Below are 26,587 nucleotides of genomic sequence, written 5' to 3' on the forward strand. Positions count from 1 at the left end.
ACACCTTCACCACCACCACTTGACCTCCTCCTCCTCCCAGCAGCAGTAACCTTGGCCCAACGGACGCTGCAGACACCAGGGCAGTAGTGCCACCAGGGAGGGGGGCGGGTGAGGGAGAGAAGGAGGGAAGTGGTGGGGAGAAGGTCCTCTCTCTCTTGCTCCACCTAACTCCCCCCTTCCCCACCTCTCTCCTCCCTCCGCCCACCAACTTCCTCCTCCTCCTTCCCCTGTGCCCTACCCTGCCTACCACCTTCCCCCTGTTCCCTAGTAACCTATACCCATGGTCTACCCTGCCCCCTGCCCCCTGCCCACCGCCACCTCGGCTTCCTCATTGCTTGGCACACCACAGCAGAATACCAACTTTTACTCTCGGCTGCGGAACAAAGAGGAATCCGAGCTAGAGACAGCGTGTCGTGCCCCGCGTGTCTGAGGGATGGGGAAGCGGGGCGGCAGTGGTTCAGGGTAGTGCCACGGTGCTCAGGCGTTCGGGTATACTTATTAATAGCCCCTTGATACGCCCACTAGCACAGAGTATTGCTAGTAGTATTGTTTTGAGTGTCCCGGTGAGAAATATATTTCTAAAGTTTATTTAGTGAGAATAATACAATGTAAACAACAAAAATACTGACACACATAATCTTTTTCAAGTGTTGCGCCTCTCTTGAAAGACACCTGATAAAGTTTACTTCGCCAGAATAATACAGACAAAATGTGAACAATAACAACAATACATTCACCTTTTCAATTGTTGCAGTTCTTGAAAGGCATCAGACACAATATTGTTCACGTATCTCAACAAAATAAGATCCGTCCGTATAACACACGATCACTTGTACCGTTCCTATGGGTTCTTGGTCACGAGGCGGACTTGAGTACATTTCTAACTTGAAAGTACAGTAGCTTCCTAGACACACGTACTATGGTGTGTGTGTGTATGTGTGTGTGTGTGTGTGTGTGTGTGTGTGTGTGTGTGCTGGGGTAACAGGGCACAAACCTCAGCGAAGGGTCTTTATTTATAACCATTTACAAAAGTACTCAAGACCAGCACTCTACCGCCTCACAACACACACACACACACACACACACTTCCGTGGTTCGAGGCTACGGCCACACTCAACACCGGAAACGGATTTAGTGGTTAACTTCTTACTGCTGTAGTAGCTTGGTTTAGTGCAGTAGTTTCTGATGCATAACATGTAAGTTAAACCATCGTCCTCAGAGCTAAACCATCCTCCTCAGAGTTAAACCATCCTTCTCAGAGTTAAACCATCGTCCTTAAAGAGTTAAACCATCGTCCTCAAAGAGTTAAACCATCGTCCTCAAGAGTTAAACCATCGTCCTTAGAGTTAAACCATCGTCCTCAGAGTTAAGCCATCGTCCTTAGAGTTAAGCCATCGTCCTCAGAGTTAAACCATCATCCTTAGAGTTAAACCATCGTCCTTAGAGTTAAGCCATCGTTCCAAAATTAAACCATCGCCTAAAAGAGTGACCATCACCCTCAATGATTTAAACCATCGCCTCAAAAATTAAACCATCGTCCTCAAAGAGTTAAACCATAGTCTTCAAAGGGTTAAACCATCGTCCTCAAAGACTTAAGCCATCGTCCTCAGAGGATTAAACTGGCTCAGCCATGTTAATATTATTATTTTGATCGGCGCTGTCTGTGTTCTTCTGGCTAAATAAACTGTTTCAATATCAATATCGTCCACAGGTTAAATCATTATCCTCAAAGGGTTAAAACCACTGCCACCAAAGAGTTAAACCACTGTACTACAGAGGTTAAACCTTATCGTCAGAATGTTAAAACCATCGCCCTAAAATGATTAAAACCTCGTCCTCAGAAGGATAAACCATCATTGTCACAGGATTAAAACCATTGTCCTAAGAGTAAAACCACCGTCCCCAAATGGATGAACCATCATTCTCAAAAGATTAAACCTTCGTCCTCTGAAACCATCATCTTGGGGTTAAACCATCGTCATCAAAAGAAATAAACCATGGTATCAGTCATGCCAACATAAAAATAAACAGCCTCCATTCTCACCACCAGCATAACAAATTACCATTACCAACATAACGAATTAACAGCCTGAAACCTTACCAGCATAGCGAACTGTCAACCAAACTGTACACTGAATAAACCCACGTGCCTTTGTTTGAGCGGCCGGAAGAATATTAACACAAAACATTACAGTCTAACAGAATATTTTTACAGCTGTACCGGTAGCTACTCCATCGTCGTCATTTCCCGGTCACACACACACACACACACACAAGGATACACAGTTCATCTCAAATCATGAAAGACTAGCACCACCATACTGCTGCCGCTATACCCACCACCTCCCCAGGCAGCTGGACGGCAGGTGGCGGTGGGGTGAGTACGGGCGGGCGTGGTAAGAGGAGGAGAGAGTGTTGAAGAAGAGCCACCGATAGATTGACGGATCAGAGAGAGAGAGAGAGAGAGAGAGAGAGAGAGAGAGAGAGAGAGAGAGAGAGAGATACTTCCTCGAATTAGTTTAAAGATATTAACGAAAAAGTTTATAAAATTTACCTGAACTTGGATGTATATAAACTTTCGTGTTTTCAACATCGGGTTCCAAAAATCGGGGAAAAACCGATGTCTGTTTTTCCTGCCAAGTTGGTTATAAAAATGACCGATAGTGTAATGGATTTTATAATGATGATTTTTTTACTCGATTGTACAAACTTCGGATTTTTTTGTTGCCAATTTCTGGAAATTTGGGGATTGTTTTTTTTTTCTCACCAATATCTTTAACCGTATTATTATTATTCCATTCACCATTACTATCACAAATACAGTATTATCATTATCCCTGCACCGTCATACCCATCCTCAGTCTTATTTTTTAGTGGCTGCTTGTGTGTCTGTTGATTTTTCTGTCTGCTTCTGTGTCTGCCTACTTGTTTGTTTGTCTGTCTGCAAATCTGTCAATAGGTTGTATGCCTGCCTCAGGGTGTGGAAACACTACCACGGGGATGACTGCGTTAATGCCAGTTGTACGGGTGACAGGCAGTTTTAACCTCGTCCACGCATGAATATTGGTCATGCAGTGTGTGTGTGTGTGTGTGTGTGTGTGTGTGTGTGTGTGTGTGTGTGTGTGTGAACCCCCTCTTTCTCACCACCACCGTCACGTTTGCTCTTGTCAACCAGGCGTATACGAAAGCATGTCTGTTTATGTATTCAGTACGCAACCATAGGCATTTGGTGTACACGGGGTATATATATGTTTGTGATCTCACGTCCCCCTCCACACATATAAACACATGTGTACACAAGGACTCACGTAGACGGTGGACGGAAATAAAGTCCACAGGAAAAAGTCACAGGACTTGTACACATTGACAACACAATATATGATGGCATTGCACGTAGGTTAGGTTAGGTTATGTTAGCTTAGGTTAGGTTAGGATAGGATAGGTTTTTTCGTGCCTTTTTATCTGTGACTTTTTTCTTGTGACTTTTTCCTGGATTCACGTAGACATAGGGTATGAGTTTGTAAGTCAGCACACACACACACCTGAGGAAGGTATAAGCTCTCTCTCTCTCTCTCTCTCTCTCTCTCTCTCTCTCTCTCTCTCTAGCGTACTTCGTTACCTCTCTGAGCTGCGTTACTTGCCGTGCGACAGGCATTGATCCATGCCACTCCTTCCCCCTAAACCACACCCCCCCCACTCATGCATCTCCCACCTCACCCCACCCCACCCACAACCACCCACATGCGAGACCTCCCTCTCTTTCCTACTAATATGAATGTGTAGTAGTATGAGTAGTTGTAGTAGTAGTACTGGTAGTAGTACAGCCAAAGTGAAAAGTTGCAGCAACTGTTGCTGCAAGTACCAGAGAATTTGAAAAAAAAATAGCTATAGCGCAGGAGGTGGGCGCCTCGAACTGGTTAACTACGTTACAGGATAAGGGCAAATGGTTTCAGTCTCAATAAACAAGAATTTACAGATGCCAATGATCTAAGGTGCGGTAGGCCAGTAGAAGGTTTGCCCTCCCAATGCGTGTGTGGCTCTTCCTATGACGTCGATCATGCCATGGTGTGTAAGAAAGGGGGCTTCATATGCATGAGGCATGACGAAATAAGGGATCTCACAGCAAATATGTTGAAGGAAATCTGCCGTGATGTCAGGGTAGAACCGACCCTCCTTCCATTGGACGGTGATATTTTCCAACATAGGACTTCAAACACATCCAACGAAGCCCGTGTTGACGTCAGTGCTCGAGGATTCTGGACGCGGGGACAGCGAGCCTTCTTCGACATCAGGATTTTTTATCCCATGGCCGCACACAGGAGAAACGAGAACGACAAGATAAGAGCATACGGGATGAGAATTCAGAACGTTGATCAAGGCAGCTTCACTCCTCTAGTGTTCACAACCTCTGGTGGGATGGGACCAAGTGCAAGATGCTTCTATGCCAGACTCGTGGAGGTGATATATATACGAACAGAAGGAGCAGCCCAGAAGTTATGTTACAGCCTGGATGAGATGTCGACTGTCCTTCTCTCTCCTTCGGTCGGCTTTGCTCTTCCTCAGGGGAACGAGAGCATCGACCCCAAAACCGACAACAGCTGCAGATATTGACTTTGAGGCAACAGTCACTGAATGCCGCATAGATCTGCGGCTCAACTAACTCAACACAGCTAGGATAGTACTTATGTATTAGGATATTTAATTTTAAGGTAATAAAATAGCGGCAAAGGTGTGGCTATTGGGGGAGGCTGGAGGTCATATTTAAAAAAAAATAAAATAAAATAAATAAATAGTAGTAGTAGTGGTAGTAGTATTCACGTCAGGGGTTCATTTATCACTTCAGATACAGGTACAAGTACAGTTACATATACAGGCACAGATGCTATATACAAGTACAGGCACAGATAGGTACAGGTACAGACACAGGTAGGTACATGTACAGACACAGGTAGGTACAGGTACAGACACAGGTAGGTACAGGTACAGACACAGGTAGGTACAGGTACAGACACAGGTAGGTACAGGTACAGACACAAGTAGGTACAGGTACAGACACAGGTAGGCACAGGTACAGACACAGGTACAGACACAAGTAGGTACAGGTACAGTCACAGGTACAGGCATACACACAGTGCAGGTACAGGTACAGACACAGATAGGTACAGGTACAGACACAAGTAGGTACAGGTACAGTCACAGGTAGGGCAAGGTACACAGGTAGGATACAGTTACAGACACAGGAAGGTACAGGTACAGACACAGGTACAGGTACAGACACAGGTAGGGCCAGGTACAGACACAGGTAGGTACAGGTACAGACACAAGTAGGCACAGGTACAGTCACAGGTAGGTACAGGTACAGACACAGGTAGATACAGTTACAGACACAGGTAGGTGCAGGTACAGACACAGGTAGGCACAGGTAAACACAGGTAGGTACAGGTACAGACACAGGTAGGTACAGGTACAGACACAGGTAGGTACAGGTACAGACACAGGTAGGTACAGGCACAGACACAGGTAGGTACAGGTACAGACACAGGTAGGTACAGGTACAGACACAGGTAGGTACAGGTACAGACAGGTACAGGTACAGACACAGGTAGGTACAGGTACACACACAGGTAGGTACAGGTACAGACAAGGTAGGGACACAGGTACACACAGGTAGGTACAGGTACAGACACAGGTAGGGTACAGGTACACACAGGTACAGGTACAGACACAGGTACAGGTACAGACACAGGTAGGTACAGGTACAGACACAGGTACAGGTACAGACACAGGTAGGTACAGGTACAGACACAGGTAGGTACAGGTACAGACACGTAGGGTACAGGTAGCAGACACAGGTAGGTACAGGTACAGACACAGGTAGGTACAAGGTACAGACACAGGTAGGTACAGGTACAGACACAAGTAGGTGCACATACACACAGGTAGGTACAGGTACAGACACAAGTAGGTACAGGTACAGACACAAGTAGGTACAGGTACACACAGGTAGGTACAGGTACAGACACAAGTAGGTACAGGTACAGACACAAGTAGGGTACAGGTACAGACACACAAGAGGTACAGGTCACAGACACAAGTAGGCACAGGTACAGCACATGGTAGGTACAGGTACAGACACAAGTAGGTACAGGTGAATAGACACAGCAGGTACAGGTACAGACACAGGGGCACAGGACACAGGTAGGTACAGGTAAAGACACACAGGTACAGGTACAAGACACAGGTAGGTACAGGTACAGACACAGGTAGGTACAGGTACAGACACAGGTAGGTACAGTACAGACACAGGTAGGTAAGCAGACACAGGTAGCATGGGTACAGACACAGGTAGGTACAGGTACAGACACAGGTAGGTACAGGTACAGACACAGGTACAGGTACAGACACAGGTAGGCACGGGTACAGACACAGGTAGGTACGGGGTACAGACACAGGTAGGTACAGGCACACAGGTGAGGCTGGTACACACAGGTAGGTACAGGTACACACAGGTAGGTACAGGTACAGACACAGGTAGGCAAGGGTATGACACACTAGTACAGGTACACACAGGTACAGGCACACAGGTAGGCATGGGTACAGACACAGGTAGGTACAGGCACAGACACAGGTAGGCATGGGCACAGACACAGGTAGGCAGGCACAGACACAGGTAGGTACAGTTACAGACACTTAGGTACAGGTACACACAGGTAGGTACAGGTACAGACACAGGTAGGTACGTACAGACGCAGGTAGGCACAGGTATGGACACAGGTAGGTACAGGTACAGACACAGGTAGGTACGGGTACAGACACAGGTACAGGTACAGACACAGGTAGGCATGCACAGGACACAGGTAGGTACAGGTACAGACACAGGTAGGTACAGGTACAGACACACTTAGGTACAGGTACAGACACAGGTAGGTACGTGGGGTACAGACACAGGTAGGTACAGGTACAGACACAGGTAGGTACAGGTACAGACACAGGTAGGTACAGGTACAGACACAGGTAGGTACAGGTAAAGACACAGGTAGGTTAGGTACAGACACAGGTAGGTACAGGTACAGACACAGGTAGGTACAGGTACAGACACAGGTAGTACAGGTACAGACACAGTGTGCAGGTAGGAGGTACAGACACAGGTAGTACAGGTGACACACAGGTAGGGTACAGGTACAGACACAGGTAGGCACAGGTAAAGCCACCATAGGTAGGCACAGAGGCACAGACACACAGGCAGGTGTACAGGTACAGACACAGGTAGGTACAGGTACAGACATAGGTAGAGCAGGTGTACAGACACAGGTAGGTACAGGTACAGACACAGGTAGGTACAGGTACAGACACAGGTAGGTACAGGCACAGACACAGTGTAGGTACAGGTACAGACACAGGTAGGGTACAGGTACAGACACAGGTAGGTACAGGTACAGACACAGGTAGGTACAGGGTACAGACATGGTGTAGGTACAGGTACAGACACAGGTAGGTACAGGTACAGACACAGGTAGGTACAGGCACAGACACAGGTAGGTACAGGTACAGACAGACACAGGGTACAGGTACAGACATGCAGGTACAGGCACAGACACAGGTAGGTACAGGTACAGACACAGGTAGGTACAGGTACAGACAGGTACGGGACACACAGGTGGGCAGACACAGGTACAGGTACAGACACAGGTGGACACAGGTAAAGACACACAGGTACAGGTACAGACACAGGTGTGCAGGTACAGACACAGGTACAGGTACAGACACAGGTAGGTACAGGTACAGACAGATACAGGGGTACAGGTACAGACACAGGTAGGTACAGGTACAGACACAGGTAGGTACAGGTACAGACACACAGGTACAGGTACAGACACAGGTAGGTACACAGACACACAGGCAGGCACAGGTACAGACACAGGTAGGGACAGGTACAGACACAGGTAGGTACAGGTACAGACACAGGTAGGTACAGGTACAGACACAGGTAGGTACAGGTACAGACACAGGTAGGTACAGGTACAGACACAGGTAGGTACAGGTACAGACACAGGTAGGTACAGGTACAGACACAGGAGGTGGACACAGGTACAGACACAGGTAGGCAGGTACAGACGGTAGGTACAGGGTACAGACACAGGTAGGTCACAGGGGTACAGACACAGGTAGGTACAGGTACAGACACAGGTAGGAGGCAGGTACAGACACAGGTAGGTACAGGTACAGACACAGGTAGGTACAGGTACAGACACAGGGATGGACACAGTGCAGACAGAGACACAGGTAGGTACAGGTACAGACACAGGTAGGACAGATAGGTACAGGTACAGACGGTAGGTACAGGTACAGACACAGGTAGGTACAGGTACAGACACAGGCATGGACACACAGGTACAGACACGGTGTAGGTACAGGTACAGACACAAGGTAGGTACACAGGTACAGACAGGTAGGTGGTACAGACACAGGTAGGGACACAGGCAGACACAGGTAGGTACAGGTACAGACACAGGTAGGTACAGGTACAGACACAGGTAGGTACAGGTACAGACACAGGTAGGTACAGGTACAGACAGGTAGGTACAGGTACAGACACAGGTAGGTACAGGTACAGACACAGTTAGGTACAGGTACAGACACAGGTAGGACACAGGTACAGACACAGGTAGGCACAGGTACAGACACAGGTAGGTACAGGTACAGACACAGGTAGGTACAGGTACGGACACAGGTACAGACAACAGGTAGGTACAGGTAGACACAGGTAGGTACGGGAAGACACAGGTAGGTACAGGTACACACAGGTACAGACACACAGGTACACAGGTAGACACAGGTAGGTACAGGTACAGACACAGGTAGGTACGGGTACAGACACAGGTAGGCACAGGTACAGACACAGGTATACAGGTACAGACACAGGTAGGTACAGGTACACAGACACAGGTAGGTACGGGTACAGACACAGGTAGGTACAGGTACAGACACAGGTAGGTACAGGAAGCACAGGTAGGCACAGGTACAGACATAATACCTACATAATTATTACATCATATTACCATCTTGTACATACAGAAGGCCCCCTCTTCTTCTTTCTTCGTCTTCCTCCTCCTCTTCTTCGTCTTCCTCCTCTTCTTCTTCGTCTTCCTCTTCCTCCCTTTTTTCGTTTTCCTCCTCCTCTTCACTCTAAACACCCAATAACAGGACCCCTCTTCTTTTCCCATTTAATTCCCAATAATGGCTGTAACAAACACATTATGGAGGAGAGAGAGAGAGAGAGAGAGAGAGAGAGAGAGAGAGAGAGAGAGACCCTGTGTATTGACATCTTGCAGTAACTTCCAGATGAGTTGGACAAGTTGAAACACAACATCCCAACGAACGAAATCTCACAGGACAAAATCTTACCAATAACGTCTTCCATACTGACTGAGTTTTCTTTCCCAGATTTCAAGTTAAACAATTTTGTTACGCATTCTCCATTATACTGTCCCGGCTCTCTCTCTCTTTTTCTCTCTCTCTCTCTTAAATCTACCTCATTTGACCAAATTCCTCCTGTCTTATTATCTGAAAGTTGATACTCAGAGATATGCCAGGTAGTCAGTCAGTCAGTCAGTCAGTCAGTCAGTCAGTCACTCACTCACTCACTCAACCAACCAACCAACTAGCCAGTCATTCAGTCAGTCAGCCAGCCAGCAGTACCAAGACCTTTTCACTACTTTAACTCTTCCGTAGAGAGAGAGAGAGAAAGAGATCCCAAGCACTTAGACACGGGAGCTTCCGAATGCGAGCATCACGCCGGGAGGGACTACGACAATGCACAAGTTGGGAGGGGGGCTAACTTGGCAACTGCACTTTCCTCCAAATTTTCCTAAAAAAAATAAATGCGTCTCTCTCTCTCTCTCTCTCTAGTACTACAAGGCGGGCTGCAACACACTAAGCGTCTTACCTCCTGCTGGTGTTTGCTAATGGAGAGTGAGAGAAGAAGAGGAGAGAGGGAAGGGGAGTGGTGATGGAGGAGGAGGAGGAGGAATAGCAAGAGAAGGAAGGGGAGAGAGAAAGGGAGTGGTGATGGAGGAGGAGTTTCAATAGGAACAATGAGAGGAAGAGAGAGAGAGAGAGAGAGAGAGAGAGAGAGAAGGGTAGTAGTGATGAAGGAGGTGGAAGAGAGAGAGAGAGAGAGAGGGGGGGAGTGGTGTGGTGTCCGGCGGTGTGTGGCAACAGCAGTGGGTGAGTCAGCTTATTGATCAGGGCGGCGGTGGTGGTGGTAGTGATGGCTCCCCTCCCCGACTGCCTGCCTTGCCTTGCCTGCCTGCTCTTGCCTGCCTCTAGGATAAAGCCTATCAAAGCTCTTATAACCTACGTTTCTACTGTTCTTTAGACAATGTAATGACATGATTACGAAAGAGGAAAAACGGAATAAACACAACCTTCCGGAAAATAAATCAAGAATATAGTGATGGCATCAGTGTTGAAACGTCCGTCCCTCCCTCCCTCCCTCAGGACCGGCCCTACACAGCTCTTTTAACCTACATTACGTTACTACTATTATTACTACTACTTCTCTTTAAACGTTACGGCAACACAACTATGAATAACATTGAAATCCTCGAGAATGAGCTTCGCTCATTGAGCTATTTTCTTAATAATACGAAAAAGGTGATGTTGCTTGGGCAGCAGCATAAACGTCCAGACGCCACCAGCGAATCATTTGAGACGAGAGGAAACGTTAGCTATCCGTTCAAAAATCACCTAAAAATCACTTTGAAACTTCCACAGAAATACCAAAAGTGAATAGAATAATATTGTAGTCTGATAAACTTCACTTGCGAATGGTATGAAATATATAAACCAGAAAAACACTGAATTAATCTCCAGGAAGGTTGCCCAAATTGCGACCCCGATGAAACGAAGCAAACAGACTCACAGAGGAGCTCGCCCGTGTTGGCTCACCTACTAACGTATCTCCGCTATGACCTCAAGTTAGACGTTTATTCTAAAAGCTTTACCTCACCTTGAGAATAAGAAGTGTTTATGCCTGCGTCTTTTACTACATAGACCTCGACCATCTGTGCCTCCATAATAAAGCAAGAATATGAGCCAAAGTTGCCGCCTTACACGAGTGTCAAGCCAGCTTAATGGAGCACGGGTTAAGTTACCGAGGATTTCTTTATTAACTATTAATATTGGTACTACATATCCCTGCATGGCTCTTTTTTCTCTCTCTCTCTTCCGTCTGTTTATATCTCTCGGTGGTAGTGGTGTGGGTGTGGGGTGGGATGGGTGTGGTGGCGGTGTGGTTGTGATGGTGAGGGTGTTAAGGTAGGGTGGTCTAGTGTTGGTGAGGGCGTGGTGTTATGGATGTAGTGGTGGTACGGGTGTGGTGTGAGAGTGGACACTAGTTTGAGTGGGAGTGGTGGTGATGAGCCAGGTGTGTGTGTTGGCGAAAATGGTGAGAAAAAGTAAAAAAAAATATCATTCCACAATTTAAACTTGGCATTTTCCGACATAGCCCCCAAAACCACCCCGTCAACTCAGCCACAGTAACTAGACCAATCATTATACAGGTGTGCACGACTCCCTAAACCAGCAGGAGAGTACACCCCGAGTAAAACATACCGTACCTGTCAGCACACGCACACACGAGCACGCACACACACACACACACACACACACGATAAACCAGTAAAACTATATAGTGGTCAGTATACGTCACAAAATATATAGTACCAAAATATTGTATCCTTAATATTGGATGACAGGAAGATTAGCTCCAAAGTTTCTTTCACTGTAAGATTATTGACCACCCGAATGGTACCTTGATGATTAGGTTAAGTTAGCTGTATGTTAGTTCAGCCTTAACGTTAGGTAAGGTTAGCTGTAAGGTTAGGTTAGGTTAGCTTTATGTTAGTTTAGCTTTAAGGTTAGGTTAGCTTTATGTTAGTTTAGCTTTAAGGTTAGGTCAGGTTCCTTCTCTTTTTGTACTGAAAGCTTTGTTAACTGACCCACTCCTCAATGTCACTCCTGTATGTAATCTATGTCATCTCTGTTCAGTGTGAATTAACCTGCCTCTGGTTACTACATTATCCCATTTAACCGCTAATTACTTATTACCATTACACTACTACAACTACTACTGCTACTATTACTACTACTCCACAATAGTACTGCCACATACATGTAGCGAGAGAGTGAATCTTGCGAGGTCGTAAAGGAGAGAAAGAGAGAGAGAGAGAGGTCGTAAAGGAGAGAAAGAGAGAGAGAGAGAGAGAGAGAGAGAGAGAGAGAGAGAGAGAGAGAGAGAGAGAGAGAGAGGACGAAGGAGATAATGAGTGGAAGGAGGGGGGGCAGGGGGGATGGTAATGAACTCCTTTCTCCCCAACAAACTTGTGGTCAAACCCTTACACTTTACACATTCTGTAATGACAAAAACATCACCTGCAACCTCTCTCTCTCTCTCTCTCTCTCTCTTCATTATGCTTTCCTCCTCCTCCTCCATCCTACGTAATCGTACCGTTGCCAAGGGGACGCGGGTGTGGGTGTGGCTTAGTCGTCTCAACGTGACAGCTGGAACATTGTTACTGAGGTGGGTTGTTGTATGAGTGGTGGGTTGTTGTATGAGTGGTGGGTTGTTGTATGAGTGGGGGGTTGTTGTATGAGTGGTGGGGTTGGTGGCTGAGTGGTGGGGTTGTTGTGTGAGTGGTGGTTGTTGTAAGGAGTGGGGGGGGTTAAGCTAGAAGGAGTGGGGGGTTGGGGTATGGAGTGGTGGTTGGGTGTATGAGTGGTGGGGTTGTTGCAAGGAGAGGTGGGGTTGTTGTGTGAGTGGTGGGTTGTTGTATGAGACGTGGGTTGTTGTATGAGGGTGGTGGGGTTGGTGTATGAGTGGTGGGTTGTGTATGAGTGGTGGGTTGTTGTATGAGTGGGGTAGTTGTTGTATGAGTGGGGTTTGTTGTATGAGTGGGGGGCTGTTGTATGAGTGGGGGTTTATAAAGGAGGGGTGGTGGGGTTGTTGTATGAGTGGGGTTTGTTGTATGAGTAAAGGTTGTATGAGTGGTGGGTTGTTGTATGAGTGGGGGGGTTGTTGTATGAGTGGGGGGTTTGTTGTATGAGTGGGGGGGATTGGTATGAGTGGGGGTTGTTGTATGAGTGGGGGGGGTTGTTGTATGAGTGGGGGTTGTTGTATGAGGGGGGGTTGTTGTGAGTGGTGGTTGTTGTATGAGGGTAGGGGTTGGTATGAGGGGGGTTAAGTGGTGGCGAGTGGTGGTGGGTGTCATGGGAGGCTGTCCAGTCAGTACAGGGGTGGGAAAGGTCGTCTGGCTTGGTACAGGATGGGGAGGGTTCTGCCTGGCTTGGTATAGGATGGGAGGGTCGCCTGCTTGGTACACAGATGGGAAAGGTCGTCTGGCTTGGTACAGGATGGGGGGTCGTCTGGCTTGGTACAGGATGGGGAAGGGTCGCCTGGCTTGGTACAGGATGGGAGGGGTCGCCTGGCTTGGTACAGGATGGGAGGGGTCGCCTGGCTTGGTACAGGATGGGAGGGGTCGCCCGGCTTGGTACAGGATGGGAGGGGTCGCCTGGCTTGCAACATAATGTGGGCGTGCGTTAGTGGGTGGGTTAAGCCAGTGGGAAGCTCGGCTGACACAACAAGTCGTGAACTCATGGATGGCTTCCTGCTACAAATCCCTTACATTGAAAACGACTTAGTAAAGGAAACTCTCTACCATTGTGCTGGATAAAGTGGCTGAAATGCAGGTAAAACACGGTGTTTGTTTGGTCAAGGAAGTGGACAGGTCAGTTTGTTTGGTTGATCGAAAGCTGTTTGATGGGCCGCACAGATGATGGTTCACGTTTGTGGATAGTCGAGTGGATGGATGGATGGATGGATGGATGTAATGATGAATGGATGAGTGGATGGATAAATGGAGCGATGGTTGGATGAGTGGATAGATGGAGTGATGGATGAATGTGTGGATAGTTGGAGAGCTGGATGGATGAGTGGGTAGATGGAGTAATGGATGGATGAGTGGATATTTGGAGTGATGGATGGATGAGTGGATAGTTGGTGATGGATGGATGAATGGATAGATGGAGTGATGGATGGATGCATGGCCTGAATGGCAGATATAGGATTAATGGTTATATAAATGGACGGGTGAATACATGGATGAGTGTATTGGATGGATGGATGGATGAATATAGCGCTGATAAAAGAATTGGAGAGGAGTGAATGTAGATAAGAATAGATAGATAGATAGATAGATATTCTTACATATACATACATAAAGAATGATAGATTAACAGACAGGCAAACATTTAAGACAGCCAGGCAGAGACAGATGGACAGGATGATCAATAGGCTGGGGGGAGGGGTAAGACAGATCTGTCAATTTCCCCGACAGGTTATTGAATGTTTAAAAATAGTGACAAACAGTATTTCGTTTTTGCCGACAGAGAGAGAGAGAGAGAGAGAGAGAGAGAGAGAGAGAGAGAGAGAGAGAGAATGCTGCCGAATTTATCCCACTGAACATTATCTGTCGGGTGAACAAAGAGGGCAGGGTGGGAGGGTGGTGGGAGTCCCGGAAAGACTGACAATTCCTCACTTCCAGGAACTTACAGTGTGTCCCATAGTCTTCACACACTCCCAAGGCATTTTAATCACAGACAAAAATGTTATTCTTTATGCTTATTAGTTTTCTACCAGCCCGTGTCATCATCATCATAATAATAATAATAATAATAATAATAATAATAATAATAATAATACAATAATAATAACAATAAAGAAGAAAGAAGAATAGGAAGCAAAATAATATGATAATTACATCTATATAATACAGTGTGTGTGTGTGTGTGTGTGTGTGTGTGTTCTAAAGATAGAGAGCGGATGTCTGGTCGAACACTATCAGTTGCCCCACCACCCAGGCGACATACTGTATACTAAGTAACTCAACTATTGTACCACTACTTCTCGCCAGCCTCCGCCTCCAGCAACAAGACACACACACAACACCATCACAGTACCGTCACTCAGGACTCAAGCGGCGGAAGACCTTAAACTCAGGTTAATGACCCAGCAAGACACTCACCTGCAAGACAAAAGAAAAACTATTATTATAAAAAGTCATTTATCTATTTCTAAAGATTTATTAATTTATTACAACTATTTTCTCAAACCTAAAAACCAATCAGAACCTCAATCAGCTCTACCCAAACTCAGGATAAACCACACGACTGGTTTAACTTATTGATGGGAACACCAGCTGATCCAAGTAAAATCAAAATACCAAATAAAAACACAGGTTGGTCACCGCTCTGTACACGGAGTCGCTAGCGGTGATAAATCATGTTCGTATATGACGTTTAATTGTGGCTTCAATAGTGTTTACCTCTGAGCTTACACGTTGTTTACAGTTGTGTATACTGGTTTGTATTTGATGTTTACATTTTTACATCATTACTGTTGTTTATCCGTCTACATCATACGGTGATACTGTGCCATTTTCGTGATGTCATCGTTTATTTGTTTGCAAAGTATTCCTTGTTTACACTAATAATTACTCTATATTGCGCTATTTTACTTGGGTTTTTTTGCCAACTTGTTTTCATTGCGTTTATTGTTGCTTAAAATGGTTTTATATCTGTTGTTTACTTGTGTTTACATCCAAGGCTCAATTTTTCCTTAACATTGGTTAAATAACCTGTGTTTACGTACCTGCATCTCATTTATATACCCGTTGTTTTCATAATATACATCTGTTTTTTCATAGCATTAATCTGTATATTGTATAGCATTTGTCTATAAGCGCTTTACCGTTTACATCGCATTAATCTATTGTTTACATAGCATTTATATGCTTATATAGCATTTATATATTGCTTACATAGCATTTATCTATTGTTTACATAGCATTTATCTATTGTTTACATAGCATGTATATATTGTTTACATAGCATTTATCTATTGTTTACATAGCATTTCCCTGATTCTTTTTTACACCTGGCGATGCTCAGGTGTCCAGCAGCATAGTAGAAAACCAAAATCAACTCAAGAATACCTGCAATCACCCCTTCCCCCAATGTCACCCAGCCTCTTAGCTCCTTTGCCCCTAAGCTTCCCACTTGCCTCACCCATCTCCTTGGCTCACAACCCCTCTTTACCCCCTTGCCTCAGCACCCCACTTGCCTCTCCCTCAAGACGCTGCCGCTGTAATGTGGATGTTGCTTCGTGGACTAAATATTTCCCACTGGGCAAAATCCCAACAGGATATATTAGACTATTTACAAGCTCAGGGGTCCTTCATGTCCATAAACTCTATTAAGTTATGTAAGGTTAAATTAAGTTATATTAGGATTAGGTTAAGTTAGGTTAGGTACAACTTGTTGCTGTGCCAGGATTACCTAACTTCTTTTACCCCGTGCCGTTACATCACCGTTTCAACAGAATCCCTTTGACCACGACAAAACGGGAGGTAACAGCAGTAGACCAGGGCTATAAAATAACAACAACAACAGGTAACAGGTACCAGCTGACCAGATGCCGCAACCATCACCACCACCCCCTGGCACCATCAACCACTAGCTTCGCCGCCACTCCCCATCATCACCTTCGTCAAACCCCCCTTAATCACCTTTTGCATCACCTCCCCACCAACCACCAGGTAACGCAGGTAAGGTGAGTGGGTACACATTATCAGCAGCAAGTAACGTAGACGAGTCCTCAGTAGCAAGTATCGCAGACGAATCCTCAGTAGCATGTGACGACGACTAGTCCTCAGTAGCAACTACAGTAGCCAGTAACGCAGATGAACAGTTGCAGGAAGAGAAGGAGTAACAGAAGGAGAAGGACGAGGCAGAAGAGAAGAAGCAGAGAATGAGGAAGATGTGAAGGAAGAGAAGAAGGAAGGGCAGAAGCAAAGAAAGAAGAAGCAGGGAGGAAGAAGAAGATCAGAAGCAGAGGCGAGGAAATAAGAAGCATGGGAAGAGGAGGAGGAAAGGCAGAAGGAAGGAGGAGGGAGACGTGGGTCGCACTTCGGCAAGGCAGTACACCCTGGTGGCTGGCCGGGAGGGTCTCGGGTGACGGCCCACCTTAACTACCCAGTTCCTCCCGCCTCCATTTTATCTTTACTCCCTCGTATGGTCGCACCTGTAAACATCTGACACCAGTACCACCACCACCAACGTTACTACTACCAATAAGACTACCACCAACACAACCATCAACCCGAGCACCACTACCATCAACACCACCACAATGACCACCATCACCAACAATGTGTATTTACTGACGCCATGTAACATGTAATAATCCAGATCGTACTACGTTAAGTAATAATTCCTTGAGATAATTGTACAGTATATATCAGGTGTCAGTAAGAGGGCCCTCACTTGGCTCAGTCATATTGATGTTATTGTTCACTGTGTTTCTGCAATTTTCTTTGGGATAAATAAACTCACTCTCTCTCCTACAAACCCATTCCCTATCTAGTCCCCCGGTCCTTGTACCCTTCCTCCCCATATTCTCATCTCCCTCACATCTCCCAACCTCAAAATCACCCCCCTCTTACCCTCCCCCATCACGAAGATCACTCCCCACCATTCTCACCACATTCCACGACAATCTACAAACCTTGAATTTTCTCTGTGTGTGTGTGTGTGTGTGTAGTGTGTGTGTCTGTGAGTGTGCGTGTGTGTGTGTGTGTGCTTGGCTGTGTAGCGTAATACAGACCACAAGATTTCACTGCACACACACACACACACACACACACACACACACACACACACACACACACAACGGCGTGACCCATCAGCCAAAATGACCACCTGCTTCACCTACCCTTCCTCTATCACCCTTCCCCTTCCTCCCTCTTTCTCTCCCTCCTGTGTCACCCTTCCTCTCCCTCCCTCTTATCACCCTCCCCCTCCCTCCCTCCGGTCAACACCTGTCTTCCGTCAGTAGTGATAGTAGTAGTACCACCACCACCACCACCACCACCACCACCATCACCACAACCACAACTACCACCCCCTAACACCATGGCCACCACCTCAATACCACCGTTACTGCCTCCACACACACACACACACACACACACACACACACACACACACACACACAGAGCGCCAGTGTAAGCAGAAGGTAGGTGAGCGCTGTCTGACAAGTGTTAGATAGAGACAGAGACAGAGACAGAGAGAGAGAGTAATAAACATGTAATTAAATAATGGAATAAACCAGAAAGGTCTCTCTCTCTCCAGTAATACTAAACCCAGACAGTAAGAAGCCTCGCTACTCTCACCCCCTCAACTCTCCCCTCTCACTTCCTGGAGGCAACGGTGGGAGAGAGAGAGAGAGAGAGAGAGAGAGAGAGAGAGAGAGAGAGAGAGAGAGAGAGAGAGAGAGAGAGAGAGAGAGAGAGAGAGAGAGAGAGAGAGAGAACATAAGAATGGAGGAAACTGCAGCGGGCCTATTGACCCATACTGGGCAGTCCCGTTTATACCCAACCCCTATTGCTCATATAAGCAACCAACCTATGTTTGAAGCTATTCAGCGTATTCGAGTTAATGATGATATTTGGTAACTTGTTCCATTCATCCACTACTCTGTTTCCATACCAATGTTTACCAATTTCACGCCGAAATCTAAATTTGTCTAATTTAAAACCATTCTTACGGGTTCGCTCCTGGTTGGGTAGTTTGAGTACCTTTGTAATGTCCCCTTTGTTTAACCCTAACTTCCATTTATACACCTCTATCATGTCGCCCCTCACTCTACGTCTCTCGAGGGAGTACAAATTAAGATGCTTTAACCTGTCTCTGTATTCAAGGTTCCTAATGCCCGGGATTAGTCTTGTCATTCTCCTCTGGATTCTTTCCAATGATTCTATATCCATTCTGTAATACGGTGACCAGAACTGAACTGCATAATCCAGGTGAGGTCTCACAAGCGCTAGATATAATTTTAAGATGACCTCGCTAGTCTTGTAACTAACACTCCTTTGTAAGAACCCAAGTACTTTATTACCCTTGTTACGAGCAAAAACACATTGTTTACTTGGCTTAAGATTCCTACTTATCATTACTCCTAAATCTCTCTCGCAGTTGGATTTCACAATGGCATCGTTGTTCATCTGGTAACTGGTTTCCCTGTTTACATCTCCTATACTGAGTACTTAACATTTGTCCACATTGAATTTCATCTGCCATTTTTCCGACCATTCGAAAAATTTGTTTAGATCCTCCTGTAGTTTTGTGGAGTCCTCGTCAGATTTGATAACACGTCCTATTTTAGTGTCATCAGCAAATTTACTTATGTTGCTGTCTATGCCGATATCTATGTCGTTTATGTATATAATAAATAATAATGGTCCAAGTACTGAGCCTTGGGGAACTCCACTAGTGACGTTGCTCCAATGGGATTTAGTGCCGTTTATGCTCACTCGCTGTTTCCTGTCCCTTAACCACGCCCTAATCCATTTAAGGATATTACCTTTGATGCCATGCGCTTCTACCTTTCTAATTAGTCTTTCGTGGGGGACTCTGTCGAAGGCTTTGCTTAAGTCGATGGGATGGGGTTAGAGAAAGAGTGTAAGACTGAGCCTATTGTAGTGCTGGAATGGGTGGGGGAAGGGGATTAAGAGGATGAATGGGGAGTTTAGGGGTAAATAGGTGGGTGGGGGGAGGGGTTGAGCGTGGGTGAATGAGGGAGGGAAATGATGTTTGTGGTGTTCCATGAATCATGAGGGGTGGGAGAGGGCTACAGTAACGATGGAGGGAGGGTGAAGTGGTTGGGGAGAGAGATGGGGGAGTTCATAAATCATGGGGGTGTAGATGACTCTTTAAAGCAGGGGAGGGAGGGAGGAGAAGGAAGGGCTAAGATGGAATGGAGTTGGAAGAGGGATTGTGGAAATAGGGAGGGAAACAGGAAAAGGGAGGAGGTGGAGCGAAAATTTAGACCTAAAAAGAGACATTAGAGAAAGAGGGAGAGGAAAGATGAGAGGAAGGAGGAGGAGGGGGAAAAGAGGGAGAAGGGGGGGGAGGAGGAGGGGAGAAGAAAGATGAGAGGAGGAGAAGAAAAGATGAGAGGAAGGAGGAGGAGGAGGGGGAAAGGGGGGGGGAAGAAGGAGGAAATGGGAGACACAGGAAGAGATGAAATAAGATATCTTGTTGAGAGAGAGGAGGAGGAGGAGGAGGAGGAGGAGGAGGAGGAGGAGGAGGGAGGAGGAGGAGGAGGAGGAGGGAGGAGGAGGAGGAGGAGGAGGAGGAGGAGGAGGTCTCGAGCCAAGTCTTTGTTGTACTTTTACCTGGGGTAAAACACTTCAGGGGTGTAAGGTGCACAGGAGGTACAGGTAGATCAGGTACTTAAGGTAGATCAGGGGGTATATACAGGGCAAAACAGGTTTACAGGTGCAGGCACACTTAAGGTACCCAGGTAGATACACACAGGTAGGCAGGTACACAGGTAGACAGGTGGGCAGGTAGATACAGGTACAGGTATACAGGTACAGTACAGGTGAAGGTACAGAGATACAGGTACACAAGGCACAGGTAGGCAGGTAGACAGGTACACTTAAGGTACAGGTAGATGCACAGGGGTTTACAGGTAGATACGGGTACATAAGGTTTACAAAAGGTAAGGTAGATACAGGCACACTTAAGGTACAGGTAGATACACTTAAGCACACAGGTTACAGGTACACTTAAGGCACAGTACACTTAAGGTACAGCACACTTTAAGGTACAGGTAGATACTTTAAGGTACAGGTAGATACACACTAGGTACAGGTACAGGTAGATACAGGTACACTTAAGATACAGGTAGAACAGGTACACTTAAGGTACAGGTACACTTAGGTACAGTACGGGTACACACTTAAGGTACAGGTAGATAGGCAGGTACACTTACACTAGGTATTAAGGTACAGGTAGATACAGGCACACTGTATACAGGTAGGTACAGGTACACTTAAGGTACAGGTAGATACAGGTACACTTAAGGTACAGGGGACAAGGCACTTAAGGTACAGGTAGATGGTACACCTAAGGCACAGGTAGATACAGGCACACACTTAAGGTACAGGTAGGTACAGGTACACTTAAAGGTACAGGCATACAGTGGTACCTTACAGGTAGATACAGGTAGATACAGGTAGTTACAGGGTAGATTGACACTTAAGGTAACACAGGTAGATACAGGTATACAGGTACAGGTAGATACAGGCACATACACAGGTACAGGTACTGCACTGGGTACAGGTATACAGGTACATACAGGTAGATAAGGTACACTTAGGTACACACTTAAGGTACTTAAGGTACAGCAGATAAGAGGTAGATACAGGTACACTTAAGGTACAGGTAGATACAGGTACACTACAGTACCAACACTTAAGGTACAGGTAGATACGGGTACACTTAAGGTACAGGTAGATACGGGTACACTTAAGGTACAGGTAGATACAGGTACACTTAAGGTACAGGTACACTTAAGGTACAGGTAGTTAGGTTAGGGTAGGCCAAGATTAGGTTAAGTTAGGTCAGGCAAATGGTTAGGTTTAGTCAGGGTAGCCCAAGGTAAGGTTAATTAAGTCAATAATAAGATAACTTAGGTTAAGTAGGTCAAGATTAGGTTGTTAGATCACGCCAAGGTTAAGTCAGGTCAGGTAGCAGTTAAGTTAGGTTAAGCTAGGTTTGAGAGAGAGAGAGAGAGAGAGAGAGAGAGAGAGAGAGAGAGAGAGAGAGAGAGAGAGAGAGAGAGAGAGAGAGAGAGAGAGAGAGAGAGAGAGAGAGAGAGTATTGATACATACCGTGTTTGTTCTCGCTTGGGGTAGAGATTAACAGGTGCGTTGACTACCCCCTGTCTCTCTCGCGATGAACTAGGTCATTGATCAATATACCTCCAGCAAGCTCAACCACCCACGACTGTCACCACCGTCCAGCACATACACACACACACACACACACACACACACACACACACACAGTCTCCTAACTTCATTCTCTCTCTCTCCCAGGACCCAGACAGATGTGGGCGACCCCTCACAAGCCGGTAGTTTCCCCTCTCACGGTTCCTCTCGCCTCCCTTTGCCATAGTAACAGTGTGAGAGGAGAGGAGGGAAGAGGAAGGGAGGGAAAATGTCGACAGTAAGCGAGAGAGAGAGAGAGAGAGAGAGAGAGAGAGAGAGAGAGAGAGAGAGAGAGAGAGAGAGAGAGAGAGAGAGACCTACCTACACTACAGTATGTAAGGGGGTGAGAGGGAGGGGGAGGGGAGATGGCGTCATTACGATCCCCAAAAACTAAACTCCCTTTCTCTCTCCTTCCCTCCATCCCTCTTCTGCTCCTCACCATCACCTCTACCCTCTCTATCTACCCGTCCTATCCCCTATCCCCTCACTGCCGCCAACCATACAGTGTGGTACGAGATGAAGGGAGGAAGAACTTCTCTAAAATCCTACATCAACTTCTCTCCTTCTCTATCCTCCTCCTCTATCCCCAATATTCCTCCTCATCCTCTCCTCCTCCCCTACCAACACACACTACCACACCTTCATCTATTTTTAAATCTCCCCACGACACACACACACACACACACACACAATGTACAGTTAGCATTTTCGTCAACAAGCTGAACAATAATTGATATAATGAGTAAAGTACGGGACTGTAATTAATAAGTGCCCGTTGTATATTTAGTTGGTATAATTGAGGTAATTTATTCAACATTTTTAAGACGAAATTGTTCCTCAATTATATATCAAATAATACCGTAATTATAATAAAGTAATAATAATAATAAAATTCATCAGTAATTATAAAATAGGAAAAACAATAATAATAATAATAATAATAATAATAATAATAATAATAATAATAATAATAATAATCACGTACAGACACATGACCTGAATATCGGTGCAGTGGAGATGAGGGGGAACCAATCACCTTGGCTCCCTCCTTCCCACACGTCACTAATAGTTATATCAATTTCACGTTTGTCTGTACAGGTTTTAATGGTGACCCTGAGGGAGAGAGAGAGAGAGAGAGAGAGAGAGAGAGAGAGAGAGAGAGAGAGAGAGAGAGATATGTCGCCGTCTGGGAAACACCATCAAGCTCTGGTCTAGTTTCCCCTCTCACACACCGCTGCCAAACGCCCGTTGCCGCCACACCTCTCGCCCAGACACAGACGAGAAAAATAAAAAATAAATACAAATTCTCCCACACTCATAAGAGATATCACAATTAACGTTGGTGTAAAGAGGCTAGCCATTACCTCAGTGTTGCCAGGACGGAGGTAATAACGATGGGTTCAACTGTGGCTCTGGTAACATTCCCCGCCTAAACTCGCTTCCCTCTCCACCCGCCAATTTTTCCCCGCGCCATTTACTCAACCTTAACTAAAAAAAAAAAAAAATACCCAACATTTCCAAATTAAAACAACCATAAAAACGGCTTAAAAAATAGTAATAAAAACTGTTTATGTGACTAAGAAACACAAATACAAATACAAATATCGTTATCGCGAACATAAGACCCCGGTCAAAAACGAAGCTTCCCGCCCTGGCAGCTGCTCCCCCCCCCCCACCCCCCCTGTCACCGCCTCTGTCTGTGACGTCACCTTCCTTTGCCAGATCTTATCAATTTATGAAAGAAAGAAAATAAAGGGATAGAAAGATAGATGGAATGATAGATAGACATTGCCAGATATTCGGTAAAACTGTCTTACATGCTCACACTGGTTCAGCGCTATGAAGTACATAAACAGTGCAGCTGGTGGGTTAGGTTAGGCTAGACAATGGTAGGGTTAGGTTAGGCTACACAATGGTAGGGTTAGGTTAGGGTAGGCTAGGTAGGTTAGGGTAGACAATGGTAGGATTAGGTTAGATTAGGTTGGATTAAGTTTAGGTTACATTAGGCCTCATTAGGGTAGGGTAGGTTAGGCCACACTAGGGTAGGGTAGGTTAGGCCACACTCGGGTAAGGTATGTTAGGCCACACTAGGGAAGGTAGGTTAGGCCACACAAGGGAAAATAGGTTAGGCCACACTAGGGGTGGGGTAGGTTAGGCACTAGGGTGGGGTGGTTAGGCACACTAGGGGAAGGGTAGGTTAGGCCACACTAGGGTGAGGGTAGGTTAGGCCACACTCGGGTAAGGTATGTTAGGCCACACTAGGGTAGGGTAGGTTAGGCCACACTAGGGTAGGGTGGGTTAGGCCACTAGGGAGAGGTAGGTTAGACCACACTCAGGTAGGTAGGTTCACACTAAAGGAAAATAGGTTAGGCCACACTAGGGTAGGGTAAGGTAGGTTAGTAGGTTAGGTTAGGCCCATTAAAGTAGGGAAGGTCACGCCAGACTTGAAATTAGGTTGAGTTACATTGGATAATTTTGTCTCCTAAATTATGTTAAGAAAATTATAGTCATAGAATTATATCTCAATGGTGAACCTCCCTTAACCCCCCCCTCACCTTTCTCCTCTTCCTTCACCCTTCATCCACAACTACCATTCTCTTTTTTTTTTTTCTCTCTCTCTCTCTCCACCTATAACCTCGCACCCCCCTCCCTCCTCCCCACCGTCCCTCAAAAACCACACAGTTTTACCAGACCTACAATTGACCTATATCCGACGACTACCACCATCACCACAACTACTACCAAAACCACCACTTTACATAACCACTAACACCACTACTGCCACATCACATCACCACCCCCTCCTCACAACAACAACTACTACCAGTATCCTCAAACATCACTATAAACATCGTCACCACCAATGACTAACATCTACAACCACAACTACCAGCATGGCCTTGCTTAGTTACTACTACTACTATAAACATCACCACCAGTCACCACCACCTTTCCTATCACAACTACCACAATCACCGCCATCACCACTACTCTCACCAGACATACGACCGAGGCCTGGTGACTGTGAGGCCGTGACCGACTGACTGAGTGATGGGTGACGGCCACCCCCAACACACACACTACCCTCCTCATCCCACCTCCCTCCCTCCCGTCATCCATCCTCTTCATCTTTCATCCTCCTCGTCATCCACCCTCATTTATCATCCATCCCTCCCGTCATCCACCCTCCTCATCCAACCCTCAGCTAAATCTTGATTCTCGTTCTCAAATATGTATGACGTCACGGATTCAGCAGAACGAACCTTGGTTGGTCGACCGCATGAGAGCGGAGTCAAGGAGTGTTCACACCCGACTGAACACTGACGAACCACTCTTGAATGGCTCCACAACAAAACACGAGAATAAAACACCGAATAATATGAGTGCGTGAGGTGTGTGTGTGTGTGTATGTGTATGTGTGTGTGTGTGTGTGTGTGTTAAGAAGTTTTAGCCATCTTGGTTTCAGTACAAGTAACCAGGATAAAAATAAAATAAAATAAAATAAAAAATAAAATCCTGTTTTTCTGATAATTTCACTACAAACTGAGAGTAAAATAAAATACAACTATTGGATACTTTTTAAAATTGGACACAAACAAATCTATTTTTTGTGGCATTTAATAAAAAAAATCGGTGATGAAACAAAATAAAGAACGTTGTGTGTTTCTGCATACAAAAAAATCCTGAAGGTTTAGAGACAAACTAAGGGAATAAAACTGGATTAAAACTTAACTGCAGTGTTTGTTTAAATCTCCATCAGGAGTGTGTGTTTTTTGTCTGCCAAACAGAGAAAAGAAAGATAAAGGGTTAAAACAACTTAAAACTGTGTGTGTGTGTGTGTGTGTGTGTGTGTGTGTGTGTGTGTGTGTGTGTGTGTGTGTGTGTGTGTGTGTGTGTGTCCATGCAAGCGAGCTGAAAAGCAATAAATAGAAAACAAATCCTTAACTGTGGAGTTTGTTTTGTAAAGTTTGACAACAAGGGAAGGAAAAAAATAATTAAAAAACACCAACAATACTAAACAATCCGTCTTTCACTGTTTATACACACACACACACACACCTACACACACACACACACACACACACACACACACACACACACACACACACACACACACACACACACACACACACACACACACACACACACACACACACACACACACCTACACACACACCCAACGGACTTTCGGGTCTAACAGGTAACCCCCCATATATATAGTGAGTAAGATGGAAGTTTCACTGTATTAAGAATGGCGGCGGAACCCTGCATGACTCATTTAAAGGCGACTGACACTCTTTAATAACATGGCTGACTTGACTCTCCGTGACTCAATTAAAAGCGACTATTACTACATTTACTCTGCCTCATGGTTGACTTAACTCTTTGGATGTGATTATTATTTTGTATTCAACCACCACCACTACTGCCATTATTAACCACAATTATCAACCATAATCACCATCATTCTCACTGTCAATTACCACCACCATCAACTCCTACAACAATCACCACCAGCAACAACAACGACCACCACGACTATTAACACCTACAACAACCACCACCAACGTTATCAACCAACAGCAACAACAACAACCACCACCACCGACATCAACCACCAACCACCACAACCACCTTCAACAACCCTAACCACCAATACCATCAACCACCAATAATCAACCACGACGACT

The sequence above is a fragment of the Homarus americanus genome, unplaced genomic scaffold (genome assembly GCF_018991925.1).
Source record: "Homarus americanus isolate GMGI-L3 unplaced genomic scaffold, GMGI_Hamer_2.0 scaffold19918, whole genome shotgun sequence".
NCBI classification, from domain to species: domain Eukaryota; kingdom Metazoa; phylum Arthropoda; class Malacostraca; order Decapoda; family Nephropidae; genus Homarus; species Homarus americanus.